The sequence below is a fragment of the Canis aureus genome, chromosome 11 (genome assembly GCF_053574225.1).
Source record: "Canis aureus isolate CA01 chromosome 11, VMU_Caureus_v.1.0, whole genome shotgun sequence".
Taxonomy (NCBI): domain Eukaryota; kingdom Metazoa; phylum Chordata; class Mammalia; order Carnivora; family Canidae; genus Canis; species Canis aureus.
This window is the reverse complement of record NC_135621.1, coordinates 20,370,862-20,387,352: the sequence shown is the minus strand read 5'-3', so window position 1 is coordinate 20,387,352 and position 16,491 is coordinate 20,370,862. Positions and strand designations below refer to the sequence as shown.

Sequence of the window (16,491 nt, the reverse complement as noted above, 5' to 3'; positions counted from 1 at the left end):
AGCTCTGCAGGCGCTGCTGGGGATCTTCCAGCAGGAAGGCAGCTCAGGTCCGGTTTTCGAGCCACGTCTGAAACCCTACAAGGACCTCGGGAAAAGGCAGTGGGCCCTTCAGGTGTAAGCGGCCCAGACGGTACCGGGTCCAACCTGGAGGAAGGCCCCCAGCTCATCCTACTGGGCGCTCCCGAGGGCGGGAGGGTGCATCGGGCAGAACCGCACTGGATGGCAGATGGCAGAGTGTTCCCAAGGGGCAGCACACCAGGCACCCGGCCCCAAACTCATCTGGATGCCTGTTGTGACCTCGGGGTCAGCCGGGATGCTTGGTGTCCTTCTGGCTCGGCTAAATCTCTCTAAAAATGCCCCGGAGAGCTCCCGCTGCTCCCACTAATCAGGCCCCAGGAAGCCCACGAGGGAAGCCACCGCCTGTCCCCTTGACCCAGCAGCAGCAGCAGCTTCCCATCTTGTTGGCAGGCAGACAGCCCAGGGCCCCCAAGGACATGGGACAGGAGAGGACGGTTCCCCCTGCCTGAAGACAAGGGGGTGCTCGGGCCTCGGCTGCAGGTGGGGGTGCCTGGTGGGGCGTCCAGGCCCTGGAACCTCAAGGGGCCCCAGACAGGGGTAGAGGAGCCAAGGGGGGTGCACGGCAGATGGAACAGGTGTCCCTCTGCTCTCTCCCGGCAGCTTCGTCATGGCACCTTCTGCAGACGTGGCGCTCACCACTGAGTGCAGCAGCCTCCTCCCCCTGCACTGGCCTCCCTCGGGATTGGGAGGAAAACAGGCAGGTCACCTCCCCACCCCCCCACCCCCCCCCAGCCGCCAGCCACCAGGAAACACCTTCCCATCACCTGCATCACAGCCGAGCTGGGGTTTTCCAAGCCTCAGTCACCAGGGTCCTTGTCCCGACAGAGGAGTCCCCACCGCAATAGCGTCCACCGTCTGCACTGGGTCTGGTTCCTGCTCTCTTGTCCCCTCCAGGGTCCTCCTGGGGAGCAGGAGCTCAGGGCAGGTGCAGAGGCACCTCGGGGCGCGTAGGTGATGAGGGGTAGATGGATGAGCCGCCCCCAGTGCACCACTGGGCTGGGCTGGAGGAACAGTGACAGGAACCCCTTCCTAGCCGTCCCCAGGGAGGGCCAGCCACCTGGTCGCCCCCGAAGTAGAGTGCTCCTGAGGGCACGGGCAAGGGCCCTCGTCAGGCGGGGACAGCAGAGGGACACAGAGGGGGGAACGCCAAGGGGGTACGCGGCATAACCACATCCCAGGTGCTCCAGGCCCCAGAGGCCGCAGGCTGGATGTACTGGCCGGACGTGCCCCTGGAGGCGAGCGCAGAGCACCAAGCCCCCTCCCTGTATCTAGTTCTTCTCCGACTGCTTGTGCCAGTGTTCCTAGATCCGGGTGCACCAGCCCACCCACATTTTGTTAGATTTATACTGATGTATTTCTCATCTTTTGGCGCTGGTTTAAAACAGACTACTTCGTACTTTCCATTTCCCGCCATCCTTGCTAGTATCAGAAACGCAGGGCATTTGTGTCCCGAGATGTGGCCCGATCACGTGGCCGTGCCATCTGTGGGCAGCGGTGGTTCTGTCTGGTTCCAGGCTCAGGAGCGTGGCTTCAGTTGCGTTTAATAGAATTGCGGATGGAGGCACTCGCGGCGCACTGGCCGGCCCCTCGGCGCGTGGTCGGGTCTGCTCCCGGTCCTTCCTGACCTTCATTTCCATAAATCAAGTCCCTTTGCTATTTCATCCGATCACCTCGTTGCACCTGCTGGTGCAAAGTTTAGCTGTTACTGGTCACGACACCCCGCAGCTCAGACACGTTTCCTTAACCTGCTACCACGTATCTTCGGTTGGGCCTCGGCCGACGGAGAACACGGGGAGGGGAGCGCACGATCCACCCGTGCTCCCGCCTGCCCGTGAATCCTGCCTGTGCCCACATCCACTCTACGAGTCGCCGTCGATCTTGGCAACGGGGCGGTCGCCCTCTGTTCTGCGCCAAACGGCGAGACGCTACCGCACCATCTTTCATGCCTTTGCTAGTTTGATGACATCTTTACTTCCCTGTCGTTTCTCGAGACTATCTCGTGCGTAGGTGCAAAGCGCTCTCCGTGGTCCACAGCTCGTGGAGACCGTGTTCCCGGGGCCCCACGATCCCTGGAGACTTCTACTCCCGCCCATTCCGGGTTCCTGGGAATGCGTTTCAGGGATGCGCGTTATCACGTCCCTGACGGGCGTCCCCCTGCTGGCTGCTCTGTCCTCCCCACGTCCAGTCCACTCCAGGGATTGTACTTTCCAGCCCTGAGGACTTTTCCCGTTTGAGGATTGTTAGTAAAGCCCCACTCAGCATTGAAATTATGCGTATTTTCTTCCACTTTTTTAGGCCTCCCCTTTATCCTCCTCAGCATATGTATGGCTACCGCTGTCCAGGCCTGTTTGCTGACCTCAGGGCCTGACTGTCATCCCCGGGACTTTTCTTCCTCTCGCCTGTTGGTCACAATGGCCTTTTCCCGGGACACTGGGGGGCTCGGCGGTTGAGCATCTGCCCTTGGTTCAGATCGTAACCCTGGGGTCCTGAGATCGAGTCCCACGTCGGGCTCCCTGCGTGGAGCCTGCTTCTCCCTCTGCCTGTGTCTCTGCCTCTCTCTCTGTGTCTCTCATAAGTAAATAAATAAAATCTTTTTTTTTTAAATGGCCTTTTTCCCATCTCTCATCCCAAGAGAAAAGAGCCTCCTGGGTGTCAGGTGTGACGTGGCCACAGAGTGTGTCATCCCTCAGAGGGGATGCTCTCTCCTCCACAAGGCAGAGGGCAGGGGGCTCACCACATCCCCTCATGAGGACCTGGGTCGGGTCAGGGCTGGGGGCAGCCTCAGCTGATGTCATGCCCCTGTTGCAAGGCCTCCAAAGTGAGACGAGACCTCTGCCTTTCCATCCCGCCCTTCAGGGAGACTGGCTTCTCTGAAGCACGGAAACGTAGGCGATCCCACCGCACGTGTCCCGCTTGGGCCTCCTGACCTCTGCTTTTCCTTCCAGAACCTCAGTGGCGAACGAGCCTGATAGACAAGGCGGGGTCCCGGGGTCTTCGGTGGCCAAGGGCACCCAGAAGTTAACTGAACACCGTTGCAATGTGTTTTCCATCTGACATTTCATTTGCTCTTTTGCTTCTACAGATTTAGTTTCCCTAATTACAGTTCATTTTAATTAATTGGATTCATTTTGATCCATTTAGCGAGGAACAATATAAAGAATAAATATTATTAGCGTCATAATAGCTGAGGCAGCTAATAGCTTGCAGCATTCAGACTTTACCAGGTCTTGTTATAAGTACACTAACTAATTTAACTGGTGAGCAACCCAGTTCCCTGTACAAGAAAAATGATTCATCATAATTTGAGGCCTTGAACATAAACCACCATTTTCTCCATCTGGCTAATATAAAACTGAGATTTCATATTACTGTGAGTCAATGTTTGTTATGAAATCACATATATTACTCTCAGAGATTCATTGCCATTGACATCAAGACTTAAAACTACACCAGAAGTGTTTCTCAGCCCCTTACAGTAAAAATGTGTGTAATAAGTGAAAAAAAACTTGTTCACGGTTACAGTGAAATAATACTTGGCAACTTTCTTCTCCTGGAAAATGGGATTATTTTGGATCTTTATTTCCATCTGGGATCCACTCAAGACTTCCCCTACTAAAACAGTCTCCTATTTCACACCTAGTGTATAGGAATCATTTTTGTGAAAAGTGCACACTGTGAATTATTTTTAAATCTATATGTGCAAGCACCGTTGAGGTGAGTCAAAGTGCAGAATGTGGGAGCCCGACCTTAGTCCCCTTCTCCTTTCAAAGAAATATGAGAGTGGTCAGCTGGATAGAGAAGATGCAGTGGATACACACACACACACACACACACACACACACACACACGAACATTACTCAGCCATCAAAAAGAATGAAATCTTACCATTTGCAATGACACGGATGGACCTAGAGGGCATTATGATGAATGAAATAAGTCAACCAGAGAAAGATAAATACTATACGATCTCACTCCTATGTGGGATGTAAGAAACAAAATGGAAGCTCGTAGGGGAAGGGAGGGAAAAAGAAAATAAGAAGAAATCAGAGAGGGATCCAAACCATAAGAGACTCCTAACTCTAGGAAACAAATAGGATCGCTGGAGGGGAGGAGGTGAGAGGACAGGGTCCCTGGGGGATGGGCCTGAAGGAGGGCACAAGATGGGCTGAGCACCAGGTGTTTATACAGCTGATGACACGCTGACTTGTCTCTCTGAAACTAATACTATATTATATGTTAATTAATTGCATTTAAATTTTAAAAAGAAGAGAGCTTGGTGCGCAGCTCCAGCGTCTGCACGGAGGCGAGGAAGACAGAGCGTTAAGAGTAGCCACCAGGCTAGCCACCCGACCCCCGCTGGGCAGGAGGCGTTTCCAGCAGAAGGTGGGAGACTAGACAGGCTCCTGGGACTCTGGGCCGTGCAAGGGGTGAGCACAGCCCCTCATGACCCATCGGCGGGAGGAGCACATGGAGGGCTCCCCTGGGACAAAGACACCTTTTCTTCAAGGGGGTCTACTGGCCTACTTTTCACTAAGATGAGAGCAGCCCAGGCATGTCTGAATTTCAGGGGAAGTGCAGTGACACAGGCCAGGGGGACTAGCAGTGAGGGGAGTCCATGAGGAGGTAGAGGGACGGGGCTGATGTCCTTAACCAGAGGGGAGGGTGCTGGGCGCTGCCGAGGTCGAGAGGCAGCTCAGCGAGGCAGCAGGTGTCAGGGGAGGGGCTGCAGCGACGGGGGAGGTTCAGTCACTCCGAGAACAGGGGCACCCAGACACCCGATGGCATGGTGGCCATGGCGACCAATCCGGCGTGTCTCGGGGCCGCATGACTCTGTGGCTTTCCCCAGCAGCTGCCGCGGGTGACACAGTGATATCCCAAGAGAAGGTGTGGCCGAGCAGAGTGTCCTCCAGGGCCTGGCGGGAGCCGCATCCGTGGAGAGTGGGCCACGCGTCCTTCAAGACCAGGAGCCGGCTGTGTGAGAGGGACCCCCTGGAGGCCGTGTGTGCGTGTAAAACGATGTTCTTGGAATGATGGAGAGACCTCGGGAGCCAGGAGGCTGCGGTCCGAGAGCCCCCGAAGTGGGCTTAACGGTAATTTCACACGGGGCACCTGGGGGCTCCATGAGTGACGTGTCTGCCGGTCGCTCAGGGCGGGATCCCGGGGTCCTGAGATCGAGCCCCACATCAGGCTCCCTGCTCAGCGGGGAGCTGCTTCTCCCTCTCTCTCTGCTCCATCTCCTGCTCACTCTCTCTCTTTCTCTCTCTCAAATAAAAAAAAAATTTTTTTAAAGTAATACAATACAAAGAAAGCCTCAGGAAAAATGGTAGTTGAGGACTGTCACCCCCCCACCCCGTGTCTTTCGTCCGATGAGGGTGCAGGGTGTGGGGCGGCCTCCCTAAAAGGACCACACGTGAAGTGGCCACACCGCACAGCATTTGGGGGGCTCCCGTGTCCTGCAGAGGCGCCCCCCTCCCTGCGTCACTGAGAGGACTCCGGGGGGCCCGGCCGTGTGGCGGGAAGGAAGCCGGGGCGGTGCCCCCCGTCGGCGCGGCTCAAGCCATGGTGAGCGCGTCCTCGGTGGGTGCTGTGCAGCCCACTGGTTTAACGAGCTAACGCACCAGGCCGTTGGTCCCCCCGCCACTCGCTCCCGCTTTGCTTGCCCATCTCCGACTGGAAGGCCCGATTCTGCATTCCCCCCACAGTATTAACAGGGAACAAAGAGTCATTTCACACCCTCGTTTGTCAGCTGCCCAAAGGGCTCGGGGGACGGGGTGAGGGGTGTCGCAGCCGGCAATTGCTATGTAACCCACTGTGGATCCCTTGAACGATTTCAGCTGAACAGCCCCCTGAATAACGGGGCACGTGGGAGAGCCGCCCACCTACAGGTCATTCTCCGGAGCCGAGGAGCAGAGGCCGTCCCCGTCGGCACGTGTCCCCTCCCAAGCACCTGCTCTGAGCGCGGGGTTCCACGACTGGAGAGTGGAGGCCGGCGGGGACGCAGCACAGCCTCACGGGATCCCCCAGGAGCCGAGGTCTACACTGCCAGTGACGAGAACACAACGGCTGCTCGGTCTATGAACTAGAGGAAGGCAGGTGGTGAAGGACACGCCACCCTCAGGCCATCGCAGCTCAGAGGGGGGACCGCCGCCTCCCACTTGATGTCTCCAAACCCAAGGGGACGGCCTTCTCGCGCTGGCATGTCCTCTGCTGGGTGTCCGGCCATGTGGATGGGGCACAGGCCCCGCCACCCCTCGTTAGGCTTCAGATCGGCGTCCACCGTGTTGTTTTGGATTAAACGGGCTCCACGCTCTCGCATCGGGTCGTGTCCTTGACTCCCTCCCTTCCCTCGGCCTGCGAGACACCGTCTCATCCAACATGGCCAGAGCAGGGCCCTGGGGTAGGTGTCTCGCTTCTCGCTGCCCCAAATATGAGACCTCCAGGCCGCCCCCTCCGCCCGCCTCCCCACCCGGCCCCTCCGCCCTCAGGACCCCCTCCAACCCCATGCCACCACCACACACACCCTCCCTGCATCTTGGGCTAATTTCTCCAGTAACATTTTCTCTTCAGAGGTCGTGCACACTCCTTATTAGATTTATTCCTTTGTGTTTAATATTTCTGATACTGTTTATATAACATTTTTAAAATTCCATTTCTAATTGTTGGCTTCTATGTAAAGACAAACTTGGTATTTACCTTGTTCCAGTAGCCACAATAAATACAGCTTTTTAATTCTAATAATTATTCCATGACCTTTTTGAAGTTTTATATAATCAATTATGTTGTAGTCAAATAAATTTTATTTCTTATATTCCAATCCCCATACTTTCTTCTCCCCCCACCCCCTGGCCTTGCTATACCAGCTAGAACTCTTCAGTCCAATGTTAAAAAGCGGCGGTGACAATAAGCACCCTTTTCTCGTTCCCTTTCCGGTGAAAAGACTCCATTATCCTATCCCAAGGGCATATGTCGCCCTGTCAGGTTAAGGCAGTTCCACTCTTCTATCGATCGGCTCGCTAAGGGTTTTTATCATGAACGAACACTGATGTTTTCTAAGGGCTTTATGTTGCACCTGTTAAAGTGATTATTTTAGCTTATTCTATTAATGTGGTGAATTACATTAAAATTTTTTGGTTCTTTTTTTTTTTAGAGGTATAATTGACATACAAAGGCACAAAATCCTTGCACGTTCAGGTCACTAAGTTTTATCAGTCATGTGCATCCGTGTTACCTGCACCCAAAACGAGATATAACACATCCCCATCCTCCCAGAAAGGTGTCCCCACAGGTCCCCCCACCACCAATAACTGGCTCCTGCCCCCCGCAGACTAGTTTTGCCTCATTCAAAGTCCACGCAGACCGAACACACGGTGTGTGCACTTTTGCCTCAGCTCCTCCGCTGGGTGCTTCCATGAGGAAGCGTCACGGTCCGACGTGCATCTTTTTCCCTATTACTGAGAAAATCGTCCGTCTTATGGGTGCGCTCCCATTGTTTATCTGCTCTCCTGTTGATAGACTGCTTGGCCATCTTCAGTTTGGGGCAATTATGAATGACCCTGCATAGACATTCTTTTTTTAAAAAAGATTTTATTTATTTATTCATGAGACACAGAGAGAGAGGCACAGTCACAGGCAGGGGGAGAAGCAGGCTCCCTTCAGGGAGCCCGATGTGGGACCGGGGTCATGCCTGGAGCCCAAGGCAGGCGCCCACCCACTGAGCCCCCGGGCGCCCCTGCATGCACACCCCCAGCACGTCCTAGCCAGTAAATACCAGCAGTGGGACAGAATTGTGTCCTGCCGCCTGGCTGGGTCGGTTCCCTCGCTCTATTGCGCGGAATTGATGTGAACACAATGCTGCTGGCAGCTTTGTTTTTTCCAAATTTCGTTGTTTTTATTTTCTTTGTTTTCCATCCTGAGTCGTAAGAACCTCCTGCATAATCTTTGAGTAGAGACAGAACAGGTACATATCCTAGATTTATTCCCTTTTTTTTTCCAATTTTTTAACGTGGGAAGATATGTGTAGCATCACGTTTACCAATCTCAACTGTTTGTAAGTGGTTTTATATACATTCATAATATACAAACACCAACCCCATCCATCTCCAGAACCTTTCCATCTTCCCAAGTCATCCTGTCCCCTGCCCCCTGGCACCACCACCCGCTCTCTGCCTCCGTGGGTCTGACTCTGCTGGGTACCTCACGTAAGTGGAATCGTGGGATTTGGTGCACATGTGTGTGTGTGTGTGACTGGCTCGTTTCCACTAACACAGCGGCCCCGAGCTTCACCCACGTCCTAGCAGGTGTCAGGGCTTCCTCCCTTCGGAAGGTGGAACGCTTCGCCATCATCTGGATGGACCACATTCTGTTCCACTGATGGACGCACACGCCGCTTCCGTGTCTGAGCTGTCGTGAGCGATGCCGCTGCAAACGCGAGTCTACAAACATCCCCTCGAGACTCTGCTTTCAACTCGGGGGCCTAAGTGGAACTGCTGGATCACTGTCAGCTTTTTACCATTAATTAAGATGTTAGCTTCAGGCTTTTCATAAATACTCCTTTAGCAGATTTTGCAGATCCGCTTCCACTCCTCCTTTGCGGGGAGATTCCACTGTGCACTTGATCATGTGCTTCTGCTTCGTGTGCGAACATAATCATGTTTGTTTTTGCTCTTATTCTCCCGATGAGCTATAGCACCTTGATTTGTGAATATTAAACTAATCTCACATTCTTGGGATGAAGCTCAGTCACGGTTTTAATCTTTTCATTTATTGCTGGGTTTGAACATCAACGTTTCATTAAGTATTTCTGCATCTTCTTGCAAGAGCGATGGTGGTGAATCTGCAGTTCTGCTTCTTGACGATTCCTTTGCCGGCACTTGGGCCCCTCGTATGCTATTTATGAAAGAGTTTGTGTAATATTGGTATTAATAATAAATGTTTGGTTCAATTCTCCGATGAAGCCATCTGAATATGCAATTTCCTTCTTGGGGATATTTCTGATTATGAATTCAATTTACGTAATAGATGTAGGTTTGCTTAGACTTTCTGTGTCTTCTTAGGTCCAGTGTGGTACTCTGTATTTTTCAAGGAATTTTTTGCTTCATCAAAGTTGTTGAGATTCTGTTCATAAAGAATTGATAACTTCCCCTTCCAGTGCATGTAATGTCTGCACTTCCTGACGTTGGTGATTTCTATTTTCTTCCTTTTGCTGCATTCAATCGGTGTTGTTGGAAGTTCATTACTATTAGTTTTTCAAATAAACACCCTTTGCTTTTGTTGCTTTTTTAATTTTCTATTGTATCCATTACTGATCTTAGTTCTTCCACTCACTTTAAGTTTGCTTTTCTACTACTGGTTTTTCTTAAGGTAGAATCATATTTTATTTATTTATACCATTTTTTTAAAATATAAGCCATAAATTTCTCCCTGAATTCACTAGCTGCATACCAACGATTTTGATATGTTAGGTTTTCATTATGATTCAATTTGAAATATGATCTCATTCCCTCTATGGTTTCTTCTTCCATCCCCGCAGTATTTAGCAGTCACAGGTTAACCTCCAAATATTTGTGGATGATTTAAGTATCTCATTAGGATTTTTTTTAAGATTTATTTATTTGTTTATTCATGAGAGACACATAAAGAGAGACACAGGTGGAGGGAGAAGCAGGCTCCTCACAGGGAGCCCAATGTGGGACTCGATCCCAGGACCATGGGATCATGACCTGAGCCGAAGGCAGACGCTCACCCACTGAGTCACCCAGGGGTCCCTAAGTATGTCACTGTTATTGATCTCCAATCTAAAACCATTGTTAGAGTGATGCCTGGGTGGCTCAGTAGTTGAGCATCTGCCTTTGGCACAGGGCAGGATCCCGGAGTCCCTGTATGGAGTCCCACATCGGGCTCCCTGCGTGGAGCCTGCTTCTCCCTCCGCCTGTGTCTCTGCCTCTCTTTAAAAAAAATAAAACCATTGTTAGAGCATATGTTCTGTATAACTCTTTTTCTATTTAATTCCTTTGTATATATCAACACTGTTTCTACAGCCCACATAGGGTCTATCTTGAAGAAAGTTTCACTCGTGATTGCAAAGAACACACATCCTGCAGAGGTTGCCTAGGGTGTTTGTATAAATTTCAAGTGATACATGTAGGTTGACAATCATTTTCATATTATACACAGATAATTTCCCTATTCTTTCAAGCAATGGAAAGATTGGTGATAAAAACTGTGAGCCATGATTACGTGTCTGCATATTTCTGTCTTGGTTTCTGACAATTTTGCTTCATGTGTTTTGAACCTCTGCTGTTAGGCCAAGACTTACCTAATATGTTGCGTCTCTTTGATGAATCTATCACTCTATCATTATAAAATCAGCTGTCTTCATGTCCACCAAAACTCGTTCTCCTAAAGTCGGCTGTTTGGTAGCAGTACCGCCAGTGTCGGCATGGGGCCTCTTTCCTCCACCTCCCGTCCTTCTGTCTGTCCTGTATCTTACAGTTAAGTCTGTCTCTAGTGGGAAGCAGTAGTGGGTCTTTGCCTTTCTTTTGTTTGTTTTGTTCTGGGCCCGCCTCATAGCACTTACCTTTCACCCGGAGTCCTTAGCCAGTGTAGACCAGATGGAGTCCCCGGCAGGAAAGAGGTCAAGTCTCTTGTTCTGAAGTTTGTCCAACACAGATTCAGTTCCACCCTTGTTCCATCTTGCATTTTTGCCATTCTTAATATATATCCACTAGGTCTTTGACATTTTTTAACTAAATTATTTCAAAGTCCCGTCTGATGACTCAACATAGCAGTCTTCTCTGACTCTTCTTCTATTCACTGTTTCCTCTCTAGAAAATGAGTCACATTTCTGTGTGTGTGTGTGTGTGTGTGTGTGTGTGTATGATATCCTAAAACCATTTTGGATGCACAGCACATAAGAAAAGCCCGGACTGCAATCAATAATATTCACATCCAGAATAGGGCACTGTCTCAAAGCCTGACCCACAGTTGAGCTGGTTCTGGGCCTTGCATTAGTTTATCATCAGTTCCAAATATTTTGAGAGGATGTATCAAAAAAAACTTCCTTTTCAGAGCCTAGATTCTGAGCACTAAAGAGAATTATGCCTCTGTGGATGGTATTTTTCTAATGTGGGTTTGGTGGCCTGTTTTTGGGTTGTTGGGGACACCAGCTCCAGTTAGGGCTCTCGTCCAGTCCTAATGCAGGCTCTTTGAGCTCAGAGTGTTTCTCCTCTGCCCCACCGCAGGCTCTGTGGATGCCACCCTTGGTTCTCCTACCTCCTGGGATGGATTGCAATTCGTTAGAGAGATTCTTATCTGCTCCCCTCCCCTTTCTCTTCAGATTAACTTTGAAAGCCTGGAATGCATCAGGGATTTGTCTCAACAACCACACATCGCCCCAATTGTCCTCAGGAGCTGGGGGTCTCTCAGCTCTCCTGGAATGCCTCCCACTTTTGAAAGCATGTGACTTATACTTGAGAGAAGCCACTGCTGCTGCATATTATCCAGGGACTATCTGGTGCCAGACCATGTTGTTGAAAGTCTGTAAGAACCTGGGCGGGCTTCTCTTGCCTGTACCTACAGGATTCCTTCTGCAGTCCCACCGGGGGCAGGAGCAGTACTAATTCCTCACTATCTGGACTTTAGATCATTTATGTTGCTTTAGTCCTGGACTCTTGATGTTCTTGCCTTTGACATACATATTTTTTCAAGTATCTGGAATGCTTTAATTGTTAGAGGGCAAACAATGTTCACTTATGAATCTGTACATCTGAACTGGAAGCAGGGTAGTAGCTAATATTTTAATGTCAAACCATATTGCATTTTAGAATAAGCCAAACTTGGCTATGATCATTTATGATATGATATGTGTATAGGTTTGGTTTGCTAGTATTTTTCTTAGGATTTCTTTGTCTACATTTATAAGAGAGGCCATCCTATAAATTTCCCTTCTTTTAATTTTCCAAGCTTAGATGTCAAGGTCCTGCTGGTCCCGTAAATGGGCTGAGAAATGCTCTTTCATTTTGTAATCTCTGGAACAGTTTGGTTGGTTACAACAGATCTGAGCTCTTAAATATTTAGAAAAACTTCAGCCACTAGGCAACTAAGCTGAAGTTTGTGTGTTTGCATGTGCATGTGAGGGATTTTGATTATAGGGCAATCTCCTTTGTCAGATTTTAAATAATTCAGATTTGCTATTATTTGTGCCAATTTAGTAAGGCTTTTTTTTTCTGTGAGTTTGTCTATTTCATCTATTTTTTTCTACCTTATTGATAAAGTGGTTTTTAACATCTTTATTTAGACATAATTCATATACAGTGAGATCTGTGGTCCAATGCTTGGCTGGCCACCAGCTCCAGAAAAACCTAACAAGGGCCTGGCTCCAGGGCCCGCATTCCTCTGTCCTGAGCCCACGCCCGCTCACCATTCCACAACTCCCGGCTATTCCTAGCTGCTCACTTATCTCTGTCTCGTCTGTCTTCCTTTGGCCCAAACTCCCACCACCCCCAAAGCTGCCCCAATAGCCCGCCTCCCTCTGCCTGCTTCAGACACCCTCTTCACCCAGCAGCTGCTGGAAGAAGTCTCCAACACTGCTACTGGAATCATGTCACTTCTCTGCTTGACTGCATGGCCTTCTGGGACTCTTTCCAAGGCCTTGTGCGTCTCTACCTTCTCTGCACCTGCCTATGCCCCAGGTCCCTATCCCTCTCCTTGGCCATCTCCACGCTGCAGTGGGTGTGCCCTTTGTGACACCTGCTGAGAGGAGCATTCCTGGACTCCAGGCACTGCCTGGACTTCCCTTTGCAAAACCCCAATCAACGAAATGCACACTTGCTGATCGAATGTATTGCTTCTTGCTCTGAGTCATATGCATCTCGTATTCTTAGGTCATGTGGATCAATGAACAGTCATCAGATGAATGAGTGGGCCCGTTGCAAGCTGCAAATATGACTCTGGCAGCATCAAGTGGTGATAACTACACTCATCTGTGTTCTTTGAGAAAGACCCATAAAAGAACATGTCCACCCACACGGCAGTGCCAGCCGTCCATAGCTGGCAGGGTGCAGGAGGAACTGTGAGTACTTGAGACACGAAATTGTGATTTTAGGATCAACCCTTGTAAAGCTAGGATGCTGAGAACAACCTGAAATCCGGAGTTATTTTTGTATACGCTCCAGCATGTCCCCTCCGGGCAGATGGGAGGCAGGGCTGGCAACGGTTCACTCTCCGGGAGCATGCTGATTCCCATCTGGAGGGTGCAGGCCATCCAGCCTCCCTCGTCACCAGCTCGCTCCCCCACACACGCAGGCAAAGCACCTAATTGCTCTTCTACTAAAGTGAATGTCCCTGAATTCTAATTAACCAGGTCGCCACAGCTGTGTGGGTGAACTCTTGTGCCTCCTAGCCAAGGGCCTGGTGCTGGGCCTGTTGCATCTTTGCTGCTTCTCAGAGTGAGGGACTACAGAAACTGTCCCTGCACCTGTCACCGAGGCATGGAGGGAGTCGGCGCCATCCCACCCCTGCCAACAGAGGGACACGAGGCTCACCAGTCACCCACAGGGAGCAGCCACGGTGCCAAGGCCGCACTCACCTGCCAGGAAGTAGGAAGAGCCCCATCTGCTCCTGGAACGTGGGTCCCAGGTCACGTTCTTGTGGGTCCCTGGGAGGCCGAGGGAGGAGGCGGGGGAGGAGGTGGAGGAGGAGGCGGTTTCCGCACTGGCGCATGACAGGGGAGACACAAGCTCCTATCCCAGTGGGCCGGGTTCCAGAAGGCAATATTCCCTCAAGCAAAAAGGTTGCATATTGACTTGCTGATTCCTGCTGACACCCCGCTCACCCTCTGACTGGGACTCTGGAGGCTGGGGCTCCGGGTGGACAAATGTGTGTGAAATGAAGTGATGGGGAAGGAAGCCGTGGTAGGAGCTCGTGGGTCCCCAGAAGGAGGTTCCAAGCCCAGCCAGGTTAGGGAACTCAGAATAAGACCACCCTGGGTTCGAATGAGCCCTAAATGTAATGACTGGAGTCCTTCTAAGAGAGGAGAGGACACACGGATGCACACGGAGGGGCCATGTGATGACAGGGGCTGTGATGACGGGGGGCATGGCCACAGCCCAGGAGCACCCAGGGGCTGGAGAGGCAGGGAAGAGCCCTGCCTGGGGCTTCTGCAGGGAGCTTGGCGCTGCCCTCTCTGACCTCCACGCTGCGTGAGAATAAATCTCTGCTGTTTCGAGCCACCTGGACACTGGTAGTTTGTCACGGCTGCCCTGGCAAATGGCTGCACATGTCATCTGTCTTCAGGGCTTTCTTTTTAAGGAAATCTGCCAGGCTTGCTGCAGCTGGACCTGAATTAAAGGAAGTTGCTGGGCAGCAGCCAGAAATTGTCCCCCAAGATGACATAGGAGGTCAGGGGTGATGGGCTTCTATGCAGAGGGCTTGGTGGGGTGGGAGGCTCCCTACAAGGGAGGGACCCTGAAAAGAGTGGGCATGGCCCAGAGAGGAAAGGCTAGGGCCGGGCTGGAGAGGAGACCCAGGCAGACCAATCGTGAGGCTCCCCGATAGCAGCCCCCCAAAGGCAGATGTGAGACCACCTGAGGCTGAGGTCCCCAGCGTCCCCCCATGGGCCAGGAGGGCCTGCAGCTCACTGACCACCGGGCCGGAGGCTCCGCATTCACTGCACCTGCACCGGGCCGCGTGACTACAGCTCAGCTGACGTGAACCCCACGTGGTGGGGCCACATCACCCACAGTTGTGCAGGAGGTAGGTCAGGGGCAGAGGTTTGGAGCAGTGCGGGTGACCCCAGGTGCTCCCAGTCCCCAAGGGGAGGCAGGAAAGCTGGGAAGAGTCTGGGCCCAGCACACATTCCACTCCGCGGCAGGTATGAAATCTGTCATCCTCTGTTCACTCTAGGATTTTTTTTAAAATGAGGGAAAAATAAAAAAATAAAATAAAATAAAATAAAATGAGGGAAAAATAAGGCAATTTTAAAAAAAGATATTTTTTTAAAAAAAGAAAAGTAAAAGTAACACATGAGTTTGTGAGAGGCTCAGGAGCAGGGGTGTGGGAGGGCTTAGGGAGGGGTGTTGGGCCAGGCCCCAGGAGCACAGCCCCAGCCGGAGACCCCCCGGGCCAGCCTGTGACCCTCCCCGGGCCAGCCTGAGACTCCCCCGGGCCAGCCTGTGACCCTCCCTGGGCCAGCCTGTGACCCCCCCGGGCCAGCCTGAGACCCCCCCCCGGGCCAGCTTGAGACCCCCAGTCAGCCCGTGACACCCCCCCCCCGCCCCGGCTAGTCTGTGACCTCACCCCAGGCCAGCCACAAACTCCGGTGGGGGTGGTCACAGGCCCACGCTCCCCTCTCCAAACACAGGACGGATCTCACCTCGTTTCAGTAATGGATCCAAAAGCAACGCACTTGTTGTAAATCATCCTGAAACAAATGCCAAACGCCGGGAACAGGGACATGAGAGCATTGTGTGTGACCTGCCAGATTTCCCCGCCTTCCCGCGGTGAGGGGTGCGGAGGTCACGGCCGGGAGGGGCCGCAGGTCCAGCGGCGATGCAGAGATGCAGGCGTGAGAAGGGAGGCCGGCACAGGAGGACCTCGGGGGGGACACCTGCATGAGGAGGGGACTCCGTGCCGGTGAGGCCCACGCCGCGCACCTGAGCCTGAGAGCCGGTGAAGCACCAGAGCCTGGCCCCGCAGCTGCCCCGTGCTGGCACGACCACTCTTGTCCGGAGCCGGGTGCGTGTCCATGGGCGTCTGGGCCGTGGCCTCGATGTCACGGCATAGCCAGCTGCGTGCGAGGAGGTGCCCGTGGCTCTGCGTGGGATCCCGTGGCAGGGTGGGCGGTTGGCGGCGCCGCTTGTGTCCGTGCAGTTTCAGGGATGTTCTCCGGCTTCGATCAGCTCCGCTACCCCTCAAATCCCAGGGTACGTGTCCGTAGTTCTTAAGCAGAGCAGGAAGTGGAGCACTGGCAGGTGTGAGCACTGACGGCCGAGGGACCAAGGGGGAGCCCGCCCGGAATATTCAATATCCACACAAAACCCGGTGCGGCTGGCACGGAGATCCTTCCTTCGTGCATCATGTTGACGCGGCCCTTGGGACGACCCGCAGTCCAATGCTACGATCATTTGCAACAGATGAAGAAACGGGGTAGCCTGGTTGCCACCAAGGCGCACGGGCGGGCTGTGCCCAGGAGCCGGGGGAGCGGGCGTTTGTAAGGGGCACAGGCGCAACTGCTCCAGATACACAGGGATCGTGGGAAATATGAGACGCAACTCGAAACAGGGCCGTGTTCTCACCTGAGGAAGAGGAGCAGGAGGGTGGCCCCGGTGCAGGGGAGGGAAGTGGGGGGCGAGCCAGAGCCCGTGGAGACTCCCCATCGACGGGCGCCCACCGAGGCTCGCGGTCGCCCACCGTCTG

The 16,491-nt window shown here is 52.5% G+C and overlaps 1 long non-coding RNA gene across 3 annotated transcripts; it reads left to right on the top strand.

Moving 5' to 3' along the window:
- Positions 1–4,928: 4,928 nt before the first annotated feature.
- LOC144322987 (uncharacterized) lies at positions 4,929–14,302 on the top strand. Of its 3 annotated transcripts, none has more exons than XR_013388544.1 (3): positions 4,929–5,168; positions 5,913–6,475; positions 12,960–14,302. It is a non-coding gene; the product is annotated as an uncharacterized LOC144322987 (long non-coding RNA). The 3 variants fall into 3 exon arrangements; XR_013388545.1 differs by lacking the exon at positions 4,929–5,168 and having other exon boundaries at positions 5,862–6,475; positions 12,960–13,147; positions 13,439–14,302; XR_013388543.1 differs by lacking the exon at positions 4,929–5,168 and having other exon boundaries at positions 5,862–6,475.
- Positions 14,303–16,491: the final 2,189 nt, after the last annotated feature.